Raw genomic sequence first — 18,799 nt, 5'->3', positions numbered from 1 at the left:
GTCAGCACCACGGAAACGTGTGCGTACAATTCTAGCGCGACCCGAAAAATTAAGTTAGTAAATAAGAAATTGTGATTGTAAACAAAAGAGGTTAATAAAAAGTACTGAGCCAGTCGGGCGCGGTGAGCAGTGCGCAGAAACCAGTGCTACAGCATGTCGTAGAGTTGCCAAGCTTCATTGAAGGTATTTAAATTATTCCATTATTTTGTATTTCTTTTACTTATTTCAGTTTTGTTTTGGATTATACGTGTAAATGTGAATTTTTAGTTACAATCGAAATGTTATCTCACAGCCGTGGAGCGATTCTCGATTTTCATCGACAATGAGTGACTCCTCCCGACATCATCAAACGACTGAAACATCCTCGGTAAAACAGTTTTTTATTGCAATTGATCAAGGATCGTTCTAGGACACACAGAAAAGTGGCCGTTGCGACGTCAAGATTCTGAAAAATTGATAAGGAACTAACTCAACGCATTGTTGAGGAAATGTTAAAGTTGATTCCGTATATCACGGACCTACAGAGGATCAAATGGCTCGCTCGATGCAGAGGTCTCCTCGCATGGGCTATATTTATCTATATATATATATATATATATATATATATATATATATATATATATACGAAACACGCGCGAAACACGCGCGCCAGATTAACGATGATGCGCGCGAGAATTCGCCAGAAAGGAAAACAAGGTATCACCTTGCATAAGCACCAAGCCACCGGGATGAACGCAGACTCAGCAGTCTGTAGTCTTTATAATGGGTTCGATGCTAAAATATAAGTTAGTTCTAAGTATGATGTTATAGCGATAAGTGAAATCGTGAATAAATTTATTTTTTATGCTTTCCCGTACGGAAGCTACATAACTGGCGCAGTCATAGTGAAGTGGAAGTAAAGTGCAGTAAAGTGCACGACCGAGCAACGTTTATTGGAAACATCTGGACTACCGGGAAACCACCGGTGAGGGAATATCACCGATTAGCGTAGCCCAGAAGCGAGGAACTACCATCGAACCTAATCATCAACTTAGAAACTCCAGGAGATGATCACCATCATCCTCTTGTAAGTATTTTTTTTCTATTTCTTCCTAAGTGAGTGTTAAAGTGTAAAAAGTAACATAACTCTCGCAACAAAAATCAGCTGCCCCGTAAGCAAAAGTAAAGCACGGAGGCAAGCGGCACAAAATACAACGTTCAGCAATTTTAAAAGCGAGCGAAACTAACAGCCACAATCGCGAGGTGCAGTGCAGTGTGAGCGAATATCATAGCAGTGCATTCTTGTGTGTGCAAATTATAAGCAAGATTATCATTGGTAAAATGGATCAACGCGAATTTATGATTTCACCCGACCTTATGCCAGCACCAGAGCTGGACGGGAGAATAATTATTGAACAAGAACCTCAGGAGAACCCACAACAAGTCACAGTTGAAAGTTTGTTGGGTCATATAAAAACATTAACGAGCAATCAAAACTCTTTGATTGACGAACTCCATAGATTGCGATCGAAATCAGAAGATCCCTTCTTACAGTTCCGAACACCAGACCCGATTAAAAATCTGGCCACTTTTGCGGGTAACAAAAAAGAAACACATGCTTGGTTAGAAGATGCGGAGAATACACTCGCACTCTTCCAGTCATACAAAAATGAACCCATTTACAGCCAATTAGTGAGAGCTGTTAAAAATAAAATTATTGGCGATGCCAAAGAAATATTAATAGCGGCTGGCAACCCAAATCAGTGGGAACAAATCAAAGAAATAATCCTAAATTCTTATGGGGACAGAAGAGATCTTACATCTCATATTCAATCCCTTTTCTATGTTAACCAGGGAAAGAAGACTCTAACTGAGTTTTACAACCAAGTTAAGAAAATTGATACGTCAATTAAGGCGACAGCAGCTTTGATGGACGACTACAAATCATCCACTAAAGCTATAAATAGTTTAATAAGTCTTATGGCTTTAACAAGATTCATCGACGGGCTAAATGACGAGCTATCAATGCACGTTAGGAGTTATAGACCGCAATCCCTTGAGGACGCTTACTCCATAACTATGCAATATTCTAATGCAGCATATAGACAAAGACTCAACAAACAAACAATAGATCAAAAGACGACCAAAGCAAACAACTTTAAACCATCCGATAGCACCAACAAAAATTCCAACTTGAACCTCAACCCGTTCAATCAAAAACCAAACACTTTCAACAACGGTGGATCTTCGAATACGAAACCATCCTATCCAATTGCAAAGTCAAATGGGTCCGGTAGATTTAAGAATAGAGAGCCGCTACCAGACGACGATGTTTCCATGAGAACAGCAAAATCTCGGACGGAGGTTAACAACCACGAAACTGGGCAAAGACAAAAAAGGGACGACGGCAAAAATTGTGGGGATGAACACGACACCTCCCAACAGCTCGAAGAGTCAATCTTAAACTCGGAGGACGACGATTATTTTGTCGACGAGGAGCTAAATTTTCACGTGGTAGAACAAGCACAGAGAAAAATATGAAAAACGACAACAACTTCGTGCCATATATTACAATCCAAACTTCAAAGGGAGAAATGAAATTTTTGATCAACACAGGAGCGAAAAAAAATTACATTTCGCCAGCCCACGTAAACGTAGAAAACTGCAAATCAGAGCCCTTATCTAAGGTAACCAACATAAAAGGAACACACACAATCGACAAATCAGCATCCTTCGATCCGTTTCGAATTAACAAAAAATTAAAATTTTTCATTTTTAAATTTCATAGCTATTTTGACGGTCTCATCGGTTACGAGTCGTTGAGAGATCTAAATGCCAAAATCGATGTAAGCAAAAATATCTTGAGAATAGGAAAGAAAACTTTTCAAATGAAAAAAAGATTTCCCGAAAAACAAATAATAAATTTAACTGAAAAAAAAGAACAATTTATCAAAATCAGAACCACCAATGACGGAGATTTCATCATAAGCAGCGAAAGAAATATGGGAAATTTTTCAATTCTACCAGGGATCTACCACAGTAGTAATAATACCGCTTTTGTTGCAGTAGAAAATCATGAGGAATCGCTAATCGAAATAAACATGAATGAATTTGAATCTGATAACGATGAATTTGTCACAGCCGAGAAACCCATAGAAAGCCCTAGAAATAAATTCAGCATCTTAGACGATTCGTTGAATCAACAAGAAAGAAAAGCTTTGGATGACATTATCGGCGAATATTCTGAAATTCTATATTCCGATGACCAGAAATTAACCTTTACACATCAAATCAAACACCGAATTAGAACTGTGGACAATATACCGATTCATTCCAAGTCATACCGTTATCCACAAATATTTGAAACAGAGGTACAAACTCAAATAAGAAAAATGTTGAAGGACGGGATTATTCAAGAATCCATATCGCCCTACACATCACCTGTATGGATAGTGCCTAAGAAAGCAGATCCATCAGGTGTGAAAAAGTTTCGACTCGTTATAGATTACAGAAAACTTAACGAGAAAACCATCTCTGATAAATATCCTATACCGGATATAACAGAAATTTTGGATAAATTAGGAAGAGCGACATACTTCTCGACACTAGATCTAGTTTCTGGATTTCACCAGATTCAGCTAGACGCAAAAGACGTCGAAAAAACAGCGTTCTCCGTGAGCTCGGGTAAATACGAATTCACAAGGATGCCTTTTGGACTCAAGAACGCCCCTGCGACCTTTCAGAGGGTTATGGATGCCGTTCTTAGAGATCACATTGGTGTTTGTTGTCTTGTTTATATGGACGTCATCATCATTTTTTCGAGTTCGTTTGAAGAGCACGTCAAAGACATATGTAAAATTCTTCGCAAGCTGAAGGAAGCTTGTTTGAAGATACAACTAGATAAATGCTATTTTTTCAGACGGGAAGTTCAATTCCTTGGACATACCGTGACCAAAGATGGCGTAAAGCCAAACAGCGACAAAATAGAGGTTATTCAAAATTGGCCTAAACCAAAAAACGAGAAGGAACTTAAGCAATTTCTCGGAACAATAGGTTACTATCGCCGTATAATAAAAGACTTTGCCAAAATGGTGAAACCTTTAACGCAACTCTTGCGAAATGATACTTGCTTTGAATTTACTCCAGATAAAATTCAATGTTTTGAAAAATGCAAAGCACTTTTGACCATGGATCCAATACTTGCGTACCCAGATTTTACAAAAGAATTCATCCTTACCACAGATGCTAGTGACTTTGCAGTGGGAGCTGTATTATCACAGGGACAAATAGGGAAAGATCACCCGATTGCCTACGCTTCAAGAACTTTAAACAAATCGGAAGAAAATTATTGCACAACGGAAAAAGATCATCAGATCATCAACCATTAATATATTCAATGATGGAAACTAGTTTTAACTGAATTTGACTTTGAAATAATTTATAAACCTGGCAGAGAAAACGTCGTAGCCAACGCCCTGTCTAGAATAAAACCAGCAGAAATAAACTCCAATGACATACAGGAAAATCAAGACGAACCCGACACCGACGGCATGACAGTACATTCAGCAGACACCAGCAACGATCATTATATTTGGACAACAGAAAGACCAACAAATTCATTCAAAAACCAGATCATATTTAAAATTTCTCCTACAGACATAGAAGCTCACGAACAAATCTTCACAAAATACCACAGATTTATAATCTCAAAACCAAACTACACAGAACAAGACATAGTAACTATTTTTAAAGAAAAACTTAATCCAAACGGTATAAATTGCATCTATTGCCCTTTAATGCTAACACAATTAATTCAGGAAACATATCGCAAACATTTTTCTCATAACAAAATCTTCAAGCTCCTTATTTCACAGGTATTACTCCAGGACATAAGGCTACCAGAGGAACAGGACGAAATCGTGCGCAAAACTCACGACTATGCCCATAGAGGGATCAAAGAGAATAAAGCTCAAATCCTGTTAGAATTTTTCTTCCCCGAAATTGATAAAAAATTGAAAGTTTATATAAATAACTGTCCTACTTGCAAAAAATGTAAGTACGACAGAAAACCTCCGAAATTGGTTCAAAAAACTAACCCCGCAGAAAATACATTTGAAAGGATTCATATGGACATATTTTTTATGAGTGGAAGAAAAATGCTAACTATAGTAGACGCTTTTTCCAAATTTGCAAACGTGATCGCTCTTGAAACAAGGACTATCGTAGACCTTAAAAGGGCAATCACAGAGCACATCAGAATTTTCGGCAAACCAAAATCGATAACTTGCGATCAAGAACCAAGCTTGACATCGCTCGCCTTCATTGGATTCATGCAGGATTTGGATATTGAAATTCATTTTGCGAGTTCAAGTAACTCAAACGGAATAGTGGAACGATTCCACTCTACACTCATTGAACTATATAGAACTTTAAATTCGAAATACAAAGACATGGAATTCTTCGACAAAATTAACATTCTTGTGGATATTTATAATAACACAATTCACTCAACGACCGGCTTTAAGCCAAAGCAAGTAGTCTTTAACCACCATAATGAAACAAGCGCGGAAGAAATTTTTCAAAATTACAGTAAAATTCAGTCTGCCATTAAGGTCCTAATGGAAAAACGCAGAAAGCAGATAGAAAATGAAAACAAGGTAAAAACCCTGCCAAAACTTTAGAACCAGGAGAAAATGTATACGTAAAAGTTAATCAGAGAATAACAAAGGACAAAGACCCATTCAAGGTTTCAAAAGTCGTGGACGATAACGAATTGACATTTAAAGATACTTACGGAGTAAAAATTCATAAAAATAGGATCAAAAAATGATTTTTTTTTCTTTTTCTTTTCGGTCTGTTTCAGGATCATTCCACTTACTTCAGCGACATTTTACCACGACGTATCGACAAATAACGGACTTTTGACCTTAAAATTAGACTCGGTTAAGATAAAATTAGGATACGACCGTATAATACATAAAATTAACCTAGATGAAATAGGACAAAATATAAACTATATCGAAAAATTAGCAAATAACCTTAATGTAACGGATCACTTACAACAAACAATCCAGTTTAAAATTAAAAAGGCTTATGAAAAGTTGACAGGATTTTACCCAAAACGTGCACAAAGAGGACTTATTAATGCTTTAGGAAACGTGATAAAATTTATAGCAGGCAACCCCGACCAGGAAGACCTCGACTTAATCAATCAAAATTTAGAGATGCTTGAAACTAATAGCAACAAAATCATAGATAATCAAATAAAACAAGTAAAAATCAACAATGTACTTCAAGCTACTATTAATAAAGTCTCAAAAACCATAAGATCAATTAAGGAACATGTACAATCTCAAGACACGATAATTAGAAAAGACTTGGAATTCATAAATCTTATTTTGAATACTGATATCCTGATAAAAACCTTAGAAGACCTCGAAGAACAGATTGCCTTTTCAAAATCTAATAGCTTGAACAAAAACATTCTCAGTATGGCTGAAAAAGATTATATTTTGAAATTTTTAGAAAGCCAACATATTGCTATTAAATTTGAAGATGAAATTTATAAATTCGTAAGATCAGTTGTATCGCTACAAAATAATCACATAATCATTATAGTCAAACTCCCCATCATTGAACCGAACGAGTACTCATTGATGCAGTTAGAACCTGTCAACGTGAATGGAACCAGAATCGACACGAACATCCGCTATGTGGCCAAGTATCAGCAGTCATTATACGAGCAGAGTGAGAGGTGTTTCATTTGCGACAATAACTTGCCAGTGAACGACGGTTGCATCTCCAATATCCTGACAAATCAAAAAGCCAAGTGTCCGATGCATTAACAACCAGAACGTCCAATAATCAAGGAAATCAGTGTCGGAACAATTCTCATCGACACAAATAAAGCAGTCTACATTTTAGACTCATGTGGAGAATCACAAATCATTTCCGCTCCAACTATTATTGAAACAGGTAACTGCACAGTTACAGTGCAGAATGTAACCTTCAGAAGCAACTCTAAAACTATAAATAAATCTGAATATCTCACACCCATATTTGGAAAAGAGATAGAAACCATTAAACAAAAACCAGACATCGAAGAAATACACCAGATGAATATCGAAAATTTGGAGGAAATTCAGAGACTTGAGCTTCACATGATCAGCTCTCAAACGCTCGGAGGACTAGCGATAGCCTCTACCATCCTGTCAATAGTAATCATCTTATGCATTCGCAGATACAAATCCCAAACTAGAAGTCAACCCCAACAGGATAAAAAAGAGGACATCGTCACCTCACAGATTACCAACAAGAAGTTCGACATCAGCTCCCCGGAAAACAATCAGAAAGGAACAGTAACCGATATCCTGAAGGACGAGCCAACCTGCCTAACGAAATCCTTCCTTCCGGCACCCAGATTTGTCCTTACCAAGGGATCCAAAAAATCAACCGAGGACGCTTGACTCTTAGGGGGGAGACGTTATGAAAAGTCCCTCCCACACATTCATTTGAGCCCATAGTAAGAACATGCAACCGAGCCTGGCCCATTGCACGCGCGCCAGATTAACGATGATGCGCGCGAGAATTCGCCAGAAAGGAAAACAAGGTATCACCTTGCATAAGCACCAAGCCACCGGGATGAACGCAGACTCAGCAGTCTGTAGTCTTTATAATGGGTTCGATGCTAAAATATAAGTTAGTTCTAAGTATGATGTTATAGCGATAAGTGAAATCGTGAATAAATTTATTTTTTATGCTTTCCCGTACGGAAGCTACATAACTTATATATATATATATATATATATATATATATATATATATATATATATATATATATATATATATATATATATCACCGTCTGTCTTTCTGTCTGACAATTGAAACACGAATTTCTGCATTATTCGAAAATTAGCCAAGCAAACGAAACCAAATTTGGCATGTGGAGATTTTGGGGTGCAATGAATGTTTCTATGGTGATGAATCACTCCTCCCCTTCTCTAAGGGGATACTGCCATACAAATGAAACACAAATTTCTGCATAACTCGGAAACCAATCAAGCAAATGGAACCAATGGCATCTGAAGGTTTAAAGGGGCAAGAAACGTTTCTATGGTGAGCAGACACTCCTCCCCCTCTCTAAGGGGGGCTGCCATACAAATGAAGCATAAATTTCTGCATAACTCAAGAACTAATCAAGAAAATGGAATCAATTTCGGTATATGGAGGTTGTAGGGGGCAATAAACGCTTCTATGGTGGTTTGACACTCATGACACTCCTCCCCCCCTCCCTAAGGGCTGAATTACTCGAGAATCAATCATGCTAACGGAACCATATTTGGGATGTGAGGGTTTTTGGGTACGAGAAATGTTTCTATGATGGTATGACACCTCTCCATCCTCTGTAATGGAGGGGGCGTTCCAAAAAATTAAAACACATATTTCAATCAATTATATTCCAACCAAACATGACAATTGAAAAATTCCGGAAATTCTGAAGAAAATGGGAAAATTTGCGAAAATTCAATTACCATATGTTCTACAATTTCATAGTAACAAGCGTTGATAGTCCATTTGATATTTACACTAACGAAATTGGTTTTTATTCGAAAGTGGAAATGGATTTTTATGTGATAAAACTCACTCCTATAGCTTCTTCTATCTCTATAAATAAAAATGGATCGCCGAATGTGTTGATAAGAGAAAGGAAGTGGCAAAGTTGCATGATGTGGCCGCAAGGGAACCCACGATACCATTCCAACATTTGATCGCTTCTCGTCTTTATTTAAAAACTTGTACAACGAGAATTTGTAATTCACTGTGTTCTTTCAGGGTGTCGACTCAAAATCCAAAAAAAAATCCTGAAATTTCCTGATTCTCCAGTACTTTTTCAGAAAAAAAATCGAGTTTTCGCTCAGGCATGATAACAAAGGTAACTAATATAAGCATATAAGCTTATAAGCATTCCCTTTCGAACAACAATACCTTCAACCAAGATAAGAAACGATGGCCCTAATACGTTTAAAAAATTCCATAGAGTCGCTATAAACCGTGGTACTCAACGTGTTCATGAATTTTGATACATTTGACGCAAAAGCTTCTTTGTTCCGGCTTGCCTTGTCTACTAGATGAAGAAAATGAGAACTTCGAACTCGTTGGATTAACTAGATCGATAATTTTTTTATCCCTCCAAATTTATGTTTTAATAAAAAATGCGGCTTCAATGATAAAGTCCTCTCAAAGCTGGGGTTTCTACACAAGGGACAGAAAACCATTTTTACTATGATAAAAAGTTCCGTGAACTTATCCTTCCCAAAAATGATCCAGCCGTTAATTTTTCGGATCATAGTGTGCAAACTTTTAGCCATTGTTGATAGCAATATTGTTTCAGTGCTGACCCAGCAAACATTAAATCGTATAATTTTGCACGTGCCAAGTCTTACAAGAAATCCGAATAAATCATAATCGCATATAATATCATTCAAAGTATGTATCGTGTATATTTGAAATCGCATTAAATGTAAAAACTCGATTTTAAATACTATTATCAAATTAAGTCGCAATTCGGTGTAATAAACATCAATTTTATGATGTACAATGTCGTAAAATATATTTAATCCGCATCATATGCGTATATTACGCTGATGCAATTTGTATGTCGTATAAGCGTATAATTTAAATCGATTCAATACTGTAGTAAATCGTGTTGCATGCTGAAGAAAATCATGAAACAGTAAATCATATTAGATCCTAATAAAGAACATATAACATCATATTGAAATGTCAATGAAATGCTGATGCACTTTTAACCGCTGTTGAATTAAATTCAGATAGCTTCAGATAGCCGCGCGAGATAGCTGGTGGATGATAATCCAGACGACCGGAGTTCGAACCCACATCGGAGCAGTTTTCACCAAACATCAATCTGTGCCATTTTAAACATTCATATTCCACTCCCAACACAAGTCAATCAAACAATTATTATTTTTACAAACATAAATACTCATATATAAAAATGACAATTCGTGAGGCTATAATAAACATTTCACGAAAATATTTTGCGCCATTTGTTTTTTTTCTATGTCTGTAATAAATCGTATATGAGTATGTCAAAGTTGCATATTCATCCAAACAAATTCGGTAAGCATTTGCCATGTATGTATATGGCCTCCACTTTTGCATGCACATGCCAGTTAGGCGCATTATTTGCCAACCAAATTTCAGGGCATATGATGTTATATATACGCTTGTTATGCGATTTAATGTTTGCTGGGGAGTTTGCTGGAGCTCCAGTGGTACGTCCAAAATCCGTCAATATGGTCAAAAGCCTCTCGAATCGTTTTCCAGACAATTTTTCATCGAAATCAATAACGGAAGAGGCAAGAAAGGATACAGATTTCGTCGAAGGATACATCAACGCTTCATAAGCCTAAAAATTAGTACTTTCAACATTCATTCGCATCCCAGACAAAGATTTGTCTGTCATAAAGTTTCGGTGAGTTTTTTTGGATTCATCCATCCAATTCTTTGTAAAATATTCAGTCCAAAGCTACCCACATTCAAGAGCTTTTCTTCTCCATTTTGAAATTTTCATATTTTTTTAAGCTGCAAGTTACTTGAGAACGCCTAAGAACGTTGATCAACCCAACATCTGGCATTCAGATTCATCTGTAGCCTCTTCGTAGTCTTGTTCGTAGCTAGAGGCGAATGAACTGCAAAGTTTGAAACCTCTTAAAAACAAAGAAGAAGAATGTATAGCTCCCAAAGTTTCATAGAAGCAAAGCCAAACATCCAGTGTCGATCAACCATAATAAAATCTCTAAATCTTGCAGCCGAATGCTTTGGAGGGGGGTTTGCCTGCCATTTCGTACTTATTATTGTTATGTTTCCTATGTTACATATAACAGTAATATTTTCTGTAACATAGAAGGCATTTTTTATAAAAAGTGATGGAAATTGCCAAAACATTCACTTCAGTTGACAGCCCGCCGCGTCGTAAACGGACATCGTGTGGCACTTTGTGGTCGCCGGATACGCCCGTTCCGGCATTTACAACATCTTGGCACTTTTGGACAACAATCAGAGCATCGAAGGAAAGCCTGGTCCCGGACAGCCGAGGGCCCTGAGCGATAAGAAGCTTCAAAGGATGCTGAAGAGGAAGATCGAGAGAAAAGTGGCTACATCGCTGCCTGTGCTTGGTCGGGAGGTGGGTGCAACCCAATGTCCTGGAAAAAAGGTAATGAAGATGGTAGAGTTTCGAGTGACATAGCATGCACTGCCAAAACTATTTCTCAAATAGTGACGTCAGTCGTTGTGTTTATCTTTGATTGCCCACCGCACCCGTGTGAAAATGCTTTTTTCAATAAGTGTGTTATCAATGAAAAACATACATTTTATTGATGTTCCCGCTTATTATAAACATAATGTGATAGCGTGCAGTGGATATTTGTGAAATCACGTCGAAGAAAACCAACAAAAGTGATATTTTAGTGAAACATTTTCACTTCCCCACGACCATAGAAACAAACGAACTTTCCTTATTTTAACGATACCATATCAATACCATATTATTATTAAGCAGCGTTTCACTGAAAATGTTACTGCTTTCGAAGACTAAAACTACGACTGCTCTCTGGGGTTTTTCATCATAATAATAGGGAAATAGGCCACAATACAATTGTCATCAGTTAAAAGACAAAAAGTTGCAAGATTTCATGAGAAATTTGGCCCAAACGATCATGAAACCGTGAGTATTTTGAACATTGTTTTGTTTCTTCCATATACACTTCGTAAAGAACGCAAATAATTAGGAAACCGTATTTTGGTCGCCAATACAAATATACTTCGCCTACTGCTTCACCTCGATATGTACCTCATTGGGTGCAACCGGCCAAACAGTGAAAAAGTACCTGGCGAACAAGGACATACATGTCACGAAGTGGCAGTCCCGTCCGCTGGTCTTGGAGTTGCAGGCAATGAAGCAGCAGCAGCGGCTGAATAAGATTGTCAAGTCAATTTTCCCGGCGAATGATGATTTCCGTGGCGATGGAAAAATACTCAGCTTTCAAGAAAAAATATAAAAAATATAGCGTCCTTGATCTCGAGACCATGTCAACTATAAAAAGCAAATACAATCAATAACCACGAAAAATAATTCAATTTTTTTCACAAGTGTAATATTTTTTCAAATAACACTAGCTCATTGGCTTAAATTTTATATATCGATCATCTAAATCGGTTTAATAACTTAAAAGCTATGATTTTTTTTAAAAATGAATTAAATATTATGGAAAAAGAAAAAAGGGAATAAATTATTTTTCGTACCACTTTAAAATCGAAATGATCACCTTAACGAAAAATTAAAAAAACCAGTCTAATATTTTGCGATAAGGAAAAAAACTACAAATTTTCGTGAGAATCTGAGAACCACTATATCGGTTTGGTGTGGAATGGCTGTTAACGGTTATAATTCAAGAAATTTCCCAATAACTGAAAGTTCAGAGCAAAGTCGTTTTCAATTATTTCTGAATAACAGAGAGTTCAAGAGAATGTCACCTAGATATAGGACACGTGATGATCTATAGGTTGAATAAGATAAACAATAAGAGATTGATTGCTCTGTGACATCTCTGTACAAACTATCGAATGTTGGAATTTGTCTAAGACTCGGCTTCCAAATTGTTCCTATGAAACATAGTACGATATGTATTAACACCATCTCAAGATAACAACTTTTAACGGTTATTGTAGCCCACTTTCACTACAACAAACGGTCGCGAAGAAAAAAAAAGTGATACTCGTTTTTCTCAATGATGATGAGAATAGGTCGGTATATATAAATAAATATCAGCTACTCTGGCTGAACCGCAAATATTTATCGAAAGCACCAATAAGTATATATAACTAATTCAATTATTTCACCAAAAAAGAAAAAAAGTTCGCCGTTCATTTTCATATTCCGAATAGAATTTCCTCAAGCGTTTTCGGTATATTGACTCGATTGACTCCAAACATCAGCAAATATTCACTTGTCAGGAATGATTTAACTCTATGAATAGCATGCTTAGCTAGCGTATTATTTATATTAGGTGCGGTAAGTAATTGCATTACAATTGGAAAATTGTTAACGTTTCGCTTGTGATTATTCCACTTATTCCATTTATTTCTGAAAAGATGTTAAGGTGACTGAACTTAGACGACTTAAAATGCTTGTGCTTTGAGAAGGAGTGGATTTTCTCGATCATTTTCCTCATACCCGAAGCTCACATATTTTTCTACCCACACAGCTGTATTTGCAACCGTAGCCTGCTAATTCTGCAATAGACATCATTTACACAACCAGCCAGAATCATCTATGATGATTGTGATTTTTTTGCTAGCTTTCATAAAAATAATATAATATTATCTTCATTTCCGGTATTGATGCATTTTATGCAAAACACTGAATGTCACTGTTTACTCGCAATGCTCTTCTATACACAGGATTAATGTACCATGCACTACGACAAAGGATGTTTCAATTAAGAAGTTTTTTTCTTCTTTCAAACCCGTAAGAAATGATAGCCCGGATATAGTTTGGAGCACACACGAAAATAATTCACGAGAACAATGGCCACCGAATTCGTCATTCACGGCATTTAATCCATCTTTTCTTATAAGATCGAATTGCTTCCTACTCGAATGGTGTTAGTTTCCCGGAGACATAGTATGAGGTAAATCTGCCTAGTAACTATCACTAAGTATATTCAATTTTCACTTTTCCGAAACCACTGATATTTATCCACCACGTATGGTAAAATAGGAGGATACAGCTTAGCATATCACGACAAGGAATAGGTATTTTTACATTTGAATTAAAATATTCAACAACACAAGCAAAGTTCATTTCACGTATGGGTGTTTTTCTCACTTCATTCAACTGACATGAAACATTGAGTAGAGCGCGGAACGCACACACAGCTACTTGAGGCAGAATTTTCCACGTCGAATTTTTTCCTGCCACTTGAAACAAGCTCATCTGTGCCTAACGTTAGTTTACACTCATTCTCTTTATTTTGCAAGTATACCAACATTTACGCGTAGCATTTTCACGATTTTCACAGCAAGCAACAGTGTGAGTGAATAGTGATTCTGCATAGGAAAATATTTTTGACGCTTTCTCGCAAACGCACACAAAATATTGTACTTCACCAGCAGAAAACGTCACGTGTAATTCTTTTCACTTTTCTAAACTTGATCGCAAAGTGTTCCTTTCTTATAATGCAGCGCGAGAACATGATCTGAAACGTGAAATCAAGTTTCACGCCTTCACGTTCATTTCACACGAATCAGATACTAGCACAGTTTTGTCCAATTGCTAGTCAAGATCCAATGAGTCACCTTTTCGACGTTTCCCTTTCAAATCAGCAGTTGATTGCGGTTTTCACTTTTTCAAACTTTTGAGAAAAAGTTTGTACTTCTTGTTATACCACACTTATGATGAATAGTTCGAGAATATGATACGAATAGGTACTAAAAACAACTGATACTGAGATCGAATTCAAATCCCAAAATCTGCCAGGAAAGTTTTTCCGTTAAAAGTCCTCCTTCTAAGAACTAATGGAAGCATCACTCATTGAAAGCATTGAAAGTCAATTTTGGCTCGGCTTTGTTTTTAATTTCATTTTATTTTTGATCGTCAAATATTTTAAAACTTTTATCATACAACCTGTTTCGCTCCTTGTGCTGATAGTAGCAATCTTGAAGGAAACAAACTGTAATACAACGAAGAATCTGCATAGATTTTCCACGGCAGTTGACGGTCTTTCAAATAGCGTCTTCCTCAGGAAAATAAAACTTCATTTACAACGATACGAGAATACAGAGCCTCTGACAATGACTTTGAAAATATTTGTAGTCGAAGGAAGGATACATTTGTAATCTAACATAATCTAACGTAATCTAATAGATGAATAGCAGCAACTACTGGAGTGATTATTGTTCCTTCTCATGTATCCCGCGTAGTATCCGAACAAACCAAACAGTGGTTTGGGACACAGCAATTTCTTCTCACGGAGTGTCATTTAACGACCTGCTTCAGAAAGGACAATTTACTTGATAACTGGATGAAGATGAGTATCCGTTCGGAGTTTGCTGTTCCTTAACACTCCTATACTCGCGCATTGGTCTGTCAGACCGAGAAATCAATAATTCGTTCATTTCTCAGAAAATATCAACACTACGATTTTGCGATTCTCTCTAGCTTCGTTATTCGTCGTTCGTCATCGTTCAGCGTATTGCATGTGTTGGTACAATGGGAACGTGTGCCACTTTTTTAACACTTTCGGTCTGACACACCGACGCGAGTATAGGAGTAACTTTTTTGGACAAATGCCATTTTTCATATTCTAGAATATTGTTGAATGAAATGTATAAATTAATGTTAGTGGCGTGGAATATTTATTGAACATAATGCATAAGATTATTACCGGACTATTCTTATTTGATTTCAGTCCCTTTTGTAACTGTATTGAATGGATCCATATATTAATTATTTGTCGTTAGATTCATACGTTCAAAAGCAAAATATAAATGTTTGACTTTCGTATAGTTATTCGCTAAATATAATGGTCAAACATATACACACTTGTGAAAGAATTTCACTTGTGGAAGAATTGTAAACAGTAAACTATAAACTAATCGGTAGCTTATGGTTATTTTTAACAGTTACAGTTTCGGGGATATTTTTTTTATAATGGACAATATCGACAAGAAAACAAGAAAAAGAAAAAGAAAAGAAATCCTCTTATATCATCTTTTTATGCCCCATCTAAAAAAAGGCATCAATTCTTAGTTTACTAAGAAAACAGAGACAAAGAATATTAGAAATATGCAAACTTTATATTCCAGAACCTTTACCATCTGGTAATTATCTAGAAGATCGTCATACATTCTTCTCTTCGATAAAAGACCAGAAAAACATGCAACAACTGCATGAAATGTAAAAAATATGTTTGTTTTGAGCATGCATTTATGCTATGTTCTGATTCTCACACCAATGAAACCACAATCGTTTAATACGTTTTTATGTTATTTTCTAGCTCTTTATACTTCCATGAATTATATTCAGTTGCTTACGTTTAATTAATAACAGTAAAAAAAAATCGAATCTCGTTATTTGTGTTGGATTATCAAAAATTACTCTATTTTGAGGAGGCTGAATTAGATGACTTTTAAAACATAATAAAGACGAAGAAAAGATATTGTTTGGAGTTTTCTCATTCAATCATACCCTCTTCTTCAAATAAATGCCAACAAAGCCTGAAAAATACACAATGGCAACATTACAGAGAAGTTCAATTTTCGGTCTGTGACATCGTGCGCGAGTATACGTGTTATGATTTTGCACGCGAGTACAGGAGGGTTAAACATAGTACAATGTGTCAAAAAAGAATTTAGAGAACGGAACTTATATTACTAAGACCCCAACTTTGGTACTGAAAGCTGGATTTTCTCAAATCCGCTTCACAGCAGGTTAAAAAGATTTTCTGAATATTCACGGCCAGAAGGTTATGCAGTCTATTTGGTGGGACTAGCCGGGTGTGGTGTACTATGAGCTGCTAAAACCGAATGAAACCATTACCTCTAACGACGACTATTGATGCGTTTGAGCCGTGCACTGAAGGAAAAACAGCCACAATACGAACAAAGACATGATGAAGTTGACGACAATGCTCGGCTGCATGTCGCGACACCGGTCAAAACATACTTGGAAACGCTAAAATGGGAGGTCCTATCAGACATCGCTCCATCGATTACTAGCTTTTTCGATCGATTCAACATGGCTTAGTTGACCAGCAGTTCTCCAATTTTGATGAAGTCAAATATTGGAATGATTCGTGGTTAGCCGACAAACCAGTCGATTATTTCCGCAAAAGGCTCCGTGAATTGCCAGAAAGATGGGAAAAAGTTGTAACTAGTGATGGGCAATACTTTGAACATTAAATTTTTAACCATATTCGCAGACTAAAGCATTAATTTTTGAAAAAAAAACGAAGCAACTTACCGGTACTCCTAATGAATAAATCAGTTTACATTCGTAGTTTCTATGCAGCAGAAGCGTATTTATTATCAATCGGCGTTCTTGTTGATGATTTAAATATAGTTGCGGTCTTTCTACTAGCGCGAAATTTTTGATAGAACTAACGTGAAGTTTGAAAAACAGTTAGACAAGCTATTACATGAACAAGAGTTTTGTGTGGCACATATTACGAGGGTCGTTCAAAAAATAAGTTTCCATGCCTCAGAAATTGCGGAAAAATAAAGTAAGGACAAAAAATGAGGTGATTTTCGTAATCTACGTTCTATTTTTCTATTTTTCTATTTTTCTATATAATCGCCGTAACGTTCAAGGCTATGAAAACGTGGTACGAGTTTTTCTATTCCGAACGCGAAGTGCGTAGCGTCCAACTTTTTGAAGTACGATGTAACTGCATCACGAATTTCTTCAGTGTTATCGAATCGTTGACCGCCGAACGCCTCGTACTTCAAAAAGTTGGACGCTACGCACTTCGCGCTCGGTATAGAAAAACTCGTGCCACGCTATGAAAAATGCCTCAAATGTTGCGGCGATTATGTACAAAAATAGAAAATAAAACGTAGATTACAAAAATCACCTTGTTTTTTGTCCTAACTTTATTTTTCCGCGATTTCTGAGGCACTGAAACTTATTTTTTGAACGACCCTCGTATTTAATTTACTAGCACCTATTTCGCGATGTACATTGAGCGACTTTCCCACTAGATTTGAATGAAAAATTGGCAGAAAAGGATTATCAACATTTTCGAACCTAGATCAAATTTATTTCTGTGAACCTTTTTGAATAATCAAATTGCTTCCATTGATATGGATCATAGCCATAACAGAAATTTCTATTTTTCTCTTCGTGTATCCAATCTGACGCTAAAAGCAAATATTTTTATGTGAAGAAACATATATTCGCATGTTATTAACCCTTTGCGGTCGTATTCTGCCGTGATTTCGCAAAGTGACGCAAGTGCCAAAATTGACATTTTACTTTTTATGTTATAGATCGATAAAGAATATCAAATCCTTTCAAACGACTGCAAAGTTTTATAGAAATGTGAAATAATAACCCCGTAAAAGCTTGAAAACGGAAAGGCGTAAGCGCCATTTCCACTGTGATGTGGCGCAAGCGCCATTTCCCTCATGTTGTGATGTAATTTGATTGTGATGCGATGTGATTTTTTGATCTGTTCTGATGGCATAGAATGAACGAGAAGGGGCAGCAAACTTCTAATAACAACATGTTCCGTAATGGACTTTTAGCAGAATGAGAGACACATGCCTTATTTCTTGTAAAAAACACATTTCGGAAAATCTCATCATGTCAAATATTTTAATCAAAAACAGTCGATTCTGTGCAGTGTTACATTTATAGCAACAATTTTGTTTTAGAACTACAAATCATGTACTTAGAAGCTCTGTTTAAAAATCTCGTCAAATATTTAAAATCACAAAATCAAACTCATATTGAAAGAAAATAAATATCCTAGATTGAAGCGTATTGTTGTTCTCACATATTGCACATAACGATTATAGTTGAATAGTTAAAACTCATCAATTTAATTGTTGATTACGTGGATTTTCCAATAGTGTCCTTTATCTTCAGGAATCAAGGGACAAAGCTTCTTGACGATGCTTACTTACCTCACCTGCTCAATTTCTCTTTCGGGTGGATTGAAGTTGGATGTTGATTGAATGGTAAATTTGGTTACATCTGGTTCTCAACTACGTTAGCCTGTTCGACGCATGCTACAA

General features: G+C 36.4%; 1 protein-coding gene across 9 annotated transcripts in view; it reads right to left on the bottom strand.

Annotated features, from left to right (window-relative positions):
- The window catches only part of LOC129778586 (uncharacterized), a 108,243-nt gene extending 94,069 nt beyond the window's left edge, over positions 1–14,174 (bottom strand). For 3 of the 9 annotated variants that reach the window (XM_055785567.1, XM_055785572.1, XM_055785566.1), the window contains exon 1: positions 13,657–13,813. The gene's annotated coding sequence lies outside the window, so the exon portion shown is untranslated. The other 6 variants (XM_055785573.1, XM_055785570.1, XM_055785571.1 and 3 more) reach the window with 6 other exon arrangements.
- Between the last annotated feature and the right edge of the window lie 4,625 nt (positions 14,175–18,799).

Source organism: Toxorhynchites rutilus, chromosome 3 (genome assembly GCF_029784135.1).
Source record: "Toxorhynchites rutilus septentrionalis strain SRP chromosome 3, ASM2978413v1, whole genome shotgun sequence".
NCBI lineage: Eukaryota > Metazoa > Arthropoda > Insecta > Diptera > Culicidae > Toxorhynchites > Toxorhynchites rutilus.
The sequence above is the reverse complement of the archived record's forward strand: the minus strand, read 5'-3'. Positions and strand labels throughout refer to the sequence as shown.